Genomic DNA, 7,890 nt, shown 5'->3' with positions numbered 1-7,890 from the left:
ATTGTTGTTTTTTTTTTTTTTCTTGGCCTCTCCCTCACTATGTGCGCAGGGTAAGTTACAGCCCATTTCCCAAACTGCTTCCAGTCTTCCTCCTCCACTGGTACAGGAGAGGAGAGATCCCCTCGCTGGGAATGCGCGGGTTGAAGGGGAGGCCCTAACCCCGACGCACGGCAGGGGGAAAGCCCAGTATCCCCACATAGAAACAGGAAGCTGTAGCTAAGATGTCTGGAGCGGGCTCCCACGCTTGATTCCTGCCCGCTTGGGTCAGGATGGAAACCCACACCCTGCTCCAAAAAATCTTTTACTTAATTAAAAAGGAGCCTCAGAGATGGGTGGGAGAGAAAAGAAATAATTGGGATGCCTCAGCCATGCACTCAGCAGCCAAAAGGGGGGGGGGTCAGCTTCTGTCCCACGTCTGCACCAAGGGGCTGCTGCGGGCGAAGCAGCAGAGCCAGGAGGAAGAGGAGGAGGAGGAGGAAGGGCATGATGCTAAGGCATGAGTAGCAGGGGGTGCCTGGGCAAGCAGCCCCACAGGCACGCTGGTGAGAGCGGATCTGGTTTTCCCTGGCCGGAGCAGCTGGGCTAACTGGAGATCCCCCGCCCACGGATGCTTCCTGTGGCACTGAGCCACCAATTCAGCAATTCCCTCAGAAGCAGATAATAAAATCCCATCTCTCCATCTAGGCCCGGGGCTGGCGTGAGGTCGGGTGCCCGAGCAGGTCCACGGCCTCGGAGGTGGCCTTGGCAGGAGCTACGATAACGGCATTGGGTCCGGGCACCGCGGTGCGGCCGGTCTGCGTGTGCACACACAGCGCATTAAAGCCAGCCTTTATTTGCACCGGTCAACAGTGTTTGCAGTTTCTGTTTGTTTTCAGCTCAGGCCAAACGGTATCCGCAGTCTGCCCAGGTGAGCTGGTAGCGCTGTGGGTGTAAAGAGCTCGCTGCACCCACACCTGGAAGGGCTGCTCCAGCTCCGGCTCCAGCAGCCGCAGCACTGGCAGCCTTTCCATGCGTTGCCCACGGTTGGCCCCTAAGGCTTTTTGACTGTATTATATTTTAATTGCCAGAGAATTCAGCAGGGTATTTGGAGAGTGGAGAGTAATAAAAAGCTAACTTAAAAGAGTATGTTAGCTGACAATAAAGATAATGTCACTTCCTAAACGTTTCTTTCAAGGCCCCATGTTTTACAACAAAACTAATGCTTAAGAAATTCAGAGTAGGGGAACATAATGAAGATACACAACAAAAACATCCAGTACAGTATCTTGAGTGAGATTCCTGTCACGAGAGTATTTACATTATGCAAAATATAAATTTTTACTAAAAATGAATTTTAAAAAAACCTCACACTCGTAGTTAAGGAAATAACTTAAAATGAATGTAACTAAGGGTTACTTCTGCCTGAGCCTCTACAAAACCTGCAGCAGCAAGGTTAATGTTCTGGTTCCCCACAGCTCTTCTTGCTGTTCAGGCAGTGTGTTGCTCACCCATTCTGCAATGGCCACAACCAGGAGAGCTGCATGTGCAGAGCCCAGCCACCCCAAGGGGTCCCAGCTGACAAAGAGAGGTGAGAAGGGGCAACCAGCTGCTGACACAGCAGGTGCCTGGTTGGGTTTTTCCTTTTTTCCTTTTTTTTCCCATCAGCAAGGTTTTAAGCTTTTTCCTCATCTTCCTGGCGTGAGGGTCTCCAGGTAAGAGAATGAGCAGCTCTGCCCCCCCAGCCCAGACTGCTTGTTGCAGGGACATGGCCACTGTGGCTCGTCCCGACAGCAAAAGGGTGTCCTGTAATGGAGGTCTATCGGTGGCACCCAGTGTGATTTTTGGCATAATCCGCCCACGGCGTACAGAGCTGCATCCGTATGCCATGAGGTGGGTGACATCTCCACCAAGGGTGGGACGGGTGTTTTTGAGCACATCCAGGCAAAAGGCGGTGGCATGGCCAAAGCAGCACAGGATGAGAAAGCTGTGCACGAGCTTGGGTGCTCGCAGGGGAAGGGTTCCTGGAGCCAGGTGGGGTCAGAGTGGCTACTTGCCCCCACCCATGTCCAAAGAGGCACCTATCCCTGGGTCTGCGAGGTCTGTGGGGAGCAAATTCTGTGCCTTGGGCTGCTGGGATGGGCAGGAGACTCTCAGGGGCCTGCTCTGCTCCAAAAATTGGTGGTCAGTGACAGGCAGGGTCTGCCGAGGCAGGTTTTGCATGTGCTTGGTTTTCGGGAGCGTGCTTGGGAAGGTTCGTGGGCTTGTTGGGTTAACTGCAAGTCTGCCGGGATGAGTACAACAGCACCATAGTGCCTTGTATCAAATGGCTTGCTCTTTTAATTCCAGGTTTTCCTAGGTTTTAAAATATTTCTGCAAAGCCTTTTGTTGCAGCTTTCTGTTTCCTTCTCTTGATAACTGAAACTGCTGGGACTTTGCATAGAAAGTATGTGCGGTACAGCCGCAGAGTAGCAAAACTCAGCAGGACTCATCTGATAAAGCAGCAGCTTCCCCCAAATCAGGCTGAGGGAAATCGCTTTTTGACTGGGGCTTGTCACTGTTTCTCTTTAATTTGCAAAGTGCCACATCCCAAGGACCATCTTTTCTTCATCAAACACTCAAAATGTTATGTCAATATTTTCACGTAAAACCAGGCGTTCCTGGTTTGCACGTCTTGGAAATAAGAAGTCTACATTTTTGTGGAGACATGGACAGGTTTCATCTCGATCTGGCTACCTGTTCAACGCGAGCCCTGTTTAGCTGGAGTACCCCTTGGTTCCTTTGCCAAATTACTCTGTTTTCTCTCCTCCCTTCACTTTCCCCAGGACATGGAGGCGTTTGACCTAAAACCTCCCTGCCACCCCTCTGGGTTGGGACCTGAGGGTGACCTGACCTTGGGCCACCCATGTGTTGCTGCCGGTGGACACGGCTGTGCCTCTGGCCAGGTGGGGGCTGGGGGGGTGCAGCCGTGCCGCTCGAGTGCCACGGTCTCCACTCCCACCTACATTCAGTCATTAACCGTCCCGGGGCTGCGCCCACCAGCGGTTTGCCGGGAGGCCTCGCTCCTGCCATCATCCCAGTGGGGTGGTGACGGCAGCGCGTCAGCGGTTTCCTGCGCCATCTCAGCTGTTTGGGTTGGCAAGTCCCGGCTTGCCGCAGTGAGCTCCAGGTGTTTATGTGGGGGTGTAACCCATCGGTGTGCCTCTCCCCCAAAATGTCCCTGAGGAACGCCCTTCCCACCCGCTTCCTTGGCCTTCCCGGCAAGGGCCACGGTGGCCGCTTCTTGTTGGCAGCACTCGGCCTCGCCGCTGCCTCTGGCTCGTTTCGGCCTCCTCACACAGGGGTGTCCCTACTCTGACACAGATGCGAGTGCTTAATTGCTCGCGGCTCATCGCTGGCCGCGTAAGGCGCCCGGGGGTCCTGCGGGCGGGAGCGGGGCCGCGGTGCCATGTGCTGCTGGAGCTGCCCGGTGTTTGCTGCAGATGCCAGGACGGCAAAGGAAGCAACACCGTGCTGGGTACAAGCAGCTCTCAGGTACAGAGCAGGCGTTTTGGGTTTTTCAGAGTTGATTTGGGTGGGTTTCAGGTACAACCTCTACAGAGATAGGTCTCCATGTCACTTTTTAAGAGTGACTTATTTTTCTGCTAGTTTTTCCACAGTGGGCATCTGGTTAAGGCCATCCTGGCATCGATGGCCCTGCCGTCACCTGTGTGTGGGCTGTGGTGCCTGCTCAGCACTGCCGCCTGGCTTTCCCTCAGGGAAACCCCCCCGAAAACCAGTGCTGCCCTCTCTCCAGCATGGGGCCAGTGGGCCAAAACAGGCTGTCTTGCAACATGATTTCCTACGCTCCTGGAAATGATGAGATAAACCTTCAGTGGGAAGGAAATACAGGATAAAACAGGCACTTCGTGATCCCCAGCCAGAGGCGTTTGGGAAGACAGATCTGAGCTGTGGTAGGTCAGTCATACGCTCTTCATTTCATTTCCGTGACCATAACATTGCATCATGGAGCCAATCTAGGTAGCGCTGCAAAGTGGATAATAACGATTAGTTTTACAAACGGAGAGCCTGAAACCACTTTGGAGGCACAGATGTGCAAATATCTGCTTATCTAAAGCGAATATTTAATTTTCCATGAATAAATTTGGGAAGCCTGTAATGAGAGCTGGCCTGAACTCAATGGGTTGTACTTTCCAGAAGGCAAAGGCAGTATATTCTTAAGTGGGTTACGTTCAAATGTTTAATACTCGAATTACTCAGATAAGGGGAAGGGTGTCACTTTTTGTGAGAAACTCCTTTGAAATCACCCTATTTTGTGTCCAAAATATATAAACCTTTGAGCCGTATGTGGTTTTGTGGCTGCACCATTGGCCATCCCAGCTGATGCAAAGATAGGTGACATACAGCGAATTTGGGCAAGGGGCTGAGGGGGAGCCCGGCCGTGGGAGGGCACGTCTGCTGGAGGGACTGCTTCAAGCACTCCTGGCTTCTTTTCAAAACTGACTGGCTTTTGAGATGAAAATGTTCAGTTCCTCAGTTTGCTGTATCAAAGCAGGGTTTTGGAGGATGGGTGAAGACCAAGCAAAGCCTCTGGGTTTCTGTTATCGGCACGCACAGTACTGAAGGAGAGGAAGTGCGGTGGTGGCGGTGGTGTGGAGGAACTACTGGCAGCCGCCATCATAACGTGAGGCTGTGCTGACCACATGTGGCGGTGGGGCTGCATGTGAGCCGGTGAAGTATTTCATCCTGTTTCGGATGCGGGTGAGGGTGAGAGGTGGGAGAGCTGACATCCCGCTTGCCTTTTGGACCAGGGCAGGCTTCATGCCACGGCTCGCTCACAAAACAGGGATGCCTCAGCGTGCACGGTCTTGCGCTGTGGCTGGGCACACGTGTCTGGCTGGCCCTGCACCTGTCCTCCATGGTGTGGCGGGGACACAGAGCTTCTGGGGGGGGGGATGGTACCCCGTGGGCATGGGGGGGCCACCAGGCACCGGCTTCCCCTCATCAGGCAAAGCCATGCACAGAGATGGGGGCGGAGGCACTCCATTCTCTTGGAGCCTTTCCTTATTTGTTTCAATCATGACAACATGATTTACTTTATCTATAAATATCCCTCTGGCACAGGGAATAACGTGCCAGATGACATTTTCCAGATGGTCTCAAGTTCATGGGCGAGGCAATCCCCTGGCATCATTAGAAAAGGGAAGAAAATGTGACCTGCAAACCCGCACACCATTTCGCAGGCAACTTTAAAATAATTTCACGTCCATCCCTGCTCTCAGGACAGAGCAGAAAGAGCCCGTTCCCCGCATTTTGACAGGTGGTGCAATCCCCCAGCTGAGACCCAACACCCCTTGAAATCCACACTCTGCAAAAAGCCTGTCAGGCAGACTGGAGTCAGTGGCCTTTCTCCTGCCTTTTTTTCCCCCCAACCCTTTTCTTCATTTTTCTTCATAAAAAATGCTTTTCCTTAAAGGTGTGGGGGGATTTGAGGGATAAGAAACTGAAAACTTCGCTGCTGTTCTTTATTATGGTTTGGGTTTTTTTTAAATTTCTTAAACTTGTTTCAAGACTAAGAGCTATTCAAGGCAGGCATTTAAAAGCTACCATTGCAGTTCAAAATGCCCTGTATTTTTTCAAGGCCTTTGGAAGGAGCATCCTGACCAGGCAGCGCCAGCGGACCATGCCATCGTTAGGTGCCATTAAGTTGTTTAGATGAAGCGATCTGCCTCCTGCGGCTGGACAGGCAGGATCACCCAGGGGTCCCACAAAGCTGCGGGGCCAGGGGGGCGAGCGCCAGAGCTGGAGAGCAGGGCGCCATGGGAAGGGCTGAGCGGGAGCATCCCGCGCAGGAACCATGTGCTTCATGGGGTGATGGACCAAGCCATGTGCGACGAGTTGTCCTGTCCCTGCACGGTGTGCCCGGGGTACCCGCTGGGCAGGCAGGGTTGCTGCGAAGGTGCGCTGCAGGGGTCGGTGGGGTACGTCTGCAGCTGCTGGCCGGTCGCTCAGAAAGAGCTCGGAGCAACCAGAGCAACTTCGTGGGTAGGCTCTTGCGGGTGGATGTTACTCCACAGAGAAGGGACAGTCCATCAGAGTGGTGAGGAGACCTGGGATCTGCAGCGGCAGGGACTGAGCAGCTGCTTTTGCCAAATGAGCCAGGCGCATCATACAGGTGTGCAGCAGCTTTGTGCTGACTGCAGGAAGTCGGGGCACTAAATACAGCACACAGGCCAAACCCTGGCCTGGCAGAATAGTCAATATTTTGTGCAAATCTGAACACTTTTTTTTTTTTTTACAATAATAATCTATTGATTGGTTGAGTTATTGGGAAAAAAACCCAGGTGAGACGATAGCTTGAAACAAGTACCCCCTTAGTAAGTCCCTCCAGGTGGCTGAGCTCTCACATCTAGGCTTCCAGCCAGGGTGCAAACCTTGTTCTGACATCCAGCCTGCGGAGCCATCGGCATCTAAGAGAAATCCTTGGTGTCCAAAATTAGGAAGCTACTAGCTGGGAACCAAAGATGTCCATGCACCTGAAATGATTTAGGTATCCTCAAAGCCTCAGGAGGGCAGGAGGGGGTCTCGATTGTTATTTTTACGTATTACTGTAGCACGTAAGAGCACCAAAAGTCAGCTCTGGCCTCAGTGACCATGATGGCTAATGGCACTGGCTCCTGTACCTGACATGCTGGCAGCTGCCTCAGGGAGAGCCGACATGCACATTGGGAAACCCTTTTGAGCCATTGCAGTTCACGGCCTGGCATGTTAAGAGGCTCCCCCAGGTCAGCTCCTGTTTGCTTTAATACACCGCTCTTTCGGGAGCTGCTTCCCAGGGGTCTGCACCTCCCTGTATGGCAAACGCAGGGGCTGGGAGCAGGCGGTGTCTACACGAGGGCAGACACTGCTGGGGGGCAGCACCTGAACCACGTGCACCGGCCATCGACAAACCCTCGCTTCCCCACTGGTCTTTGTGCCATTGCTTATCCCAGTGCTCTCATCACTACCGGTGCGGCAGCAGCACTGAGGTTTTTGGATGGTGCTCCTTCCCAGGGAGGCCAGCGGGGCCATCCCCAGCTGTGGGAACAGGCATGTTGTGGGGTCGCTGCCACCCAGGCAGGAGCACTGGCCGTGGGCAGCAAGCACTGCCCTGGCCATGGCATTGGCCCTGGAGTTGAGCAGAGCAGAAGGGGTGTAAAACACAGGTAAGGCTTTGCCCGGTGCCTGTGGCGTTTCTGGTTTGAGAAGAGGAGCCCTGAAAACCCTTAGGGTGCAGGAAGGGTACAGGGAGGATGCACCAGGAAAGACTGACCTGGCCGGGCTGCAGCTGCCTGCTATCCACACCGGGTGTATTACCAGCTCATTGGCTTTGGAAAGAGGCAAAGCTGCCTTTTTTAGGACCTGTGCCTTTACTCATGGAGTAAAAGGGCTGGGAAGAGGCCGGCACAGGGGCTGTGCCCTCAGCAAATGATGGCTCTGGGTGGGACATCCCAGCTGTCAGTGCTGATTTGTTGCAGGGGAGTCCCTACTGCTGCTGCTCCTAGGGCCAGGTGTTGCATCAGAGCTGAAGTTAGAGTTGTGGCTTCTGGCGGTCCTGGCATTTGCCACCTTAGACACTCTTGAGGAAAATCTGGGGAGAGTATGAGTTCTAACACCCCCCTTGGAGACAGAAATCATAGCTTGGGAAAGGTCCTTCGAACTTCACCTGCTCATGACACATGCAAGCATGGCCTCTCCAGCTGACCGTCCCCTAAACCGCTAAAGGCACTGCGCACAGCTCTGCTGTTTTTAGCTTCATTTTATTTTAGGTTCATTTTATTTTTGTTAACCAACTGCAGATTGGCTGTTATTTTCACTCTGAAGCTAGGGAAAGCGAAAATGTGCAACGCTTATTGAGGCTCCCTTGACTGCTGC

This window comes from Aptenodytes forsteri, unplaced genomic scaffold, assembly GCF_000699145.1.
Source record: "Aptenodytes forsteri isolate BGI_AS27 unplaced genomic scaffold, ASM69914v1 Scaffold241, whole genome shotgun sequence".
NCBI classification, from domain to species: Eukaryota; Metazoa; Chordata; class Aves; order Sphenisciformes; family Spheniscidae; genus Aptenodytes; species Aptenodytes forsteri.
Note: the sequence above shows the minus strand (reverse complement) of the source record.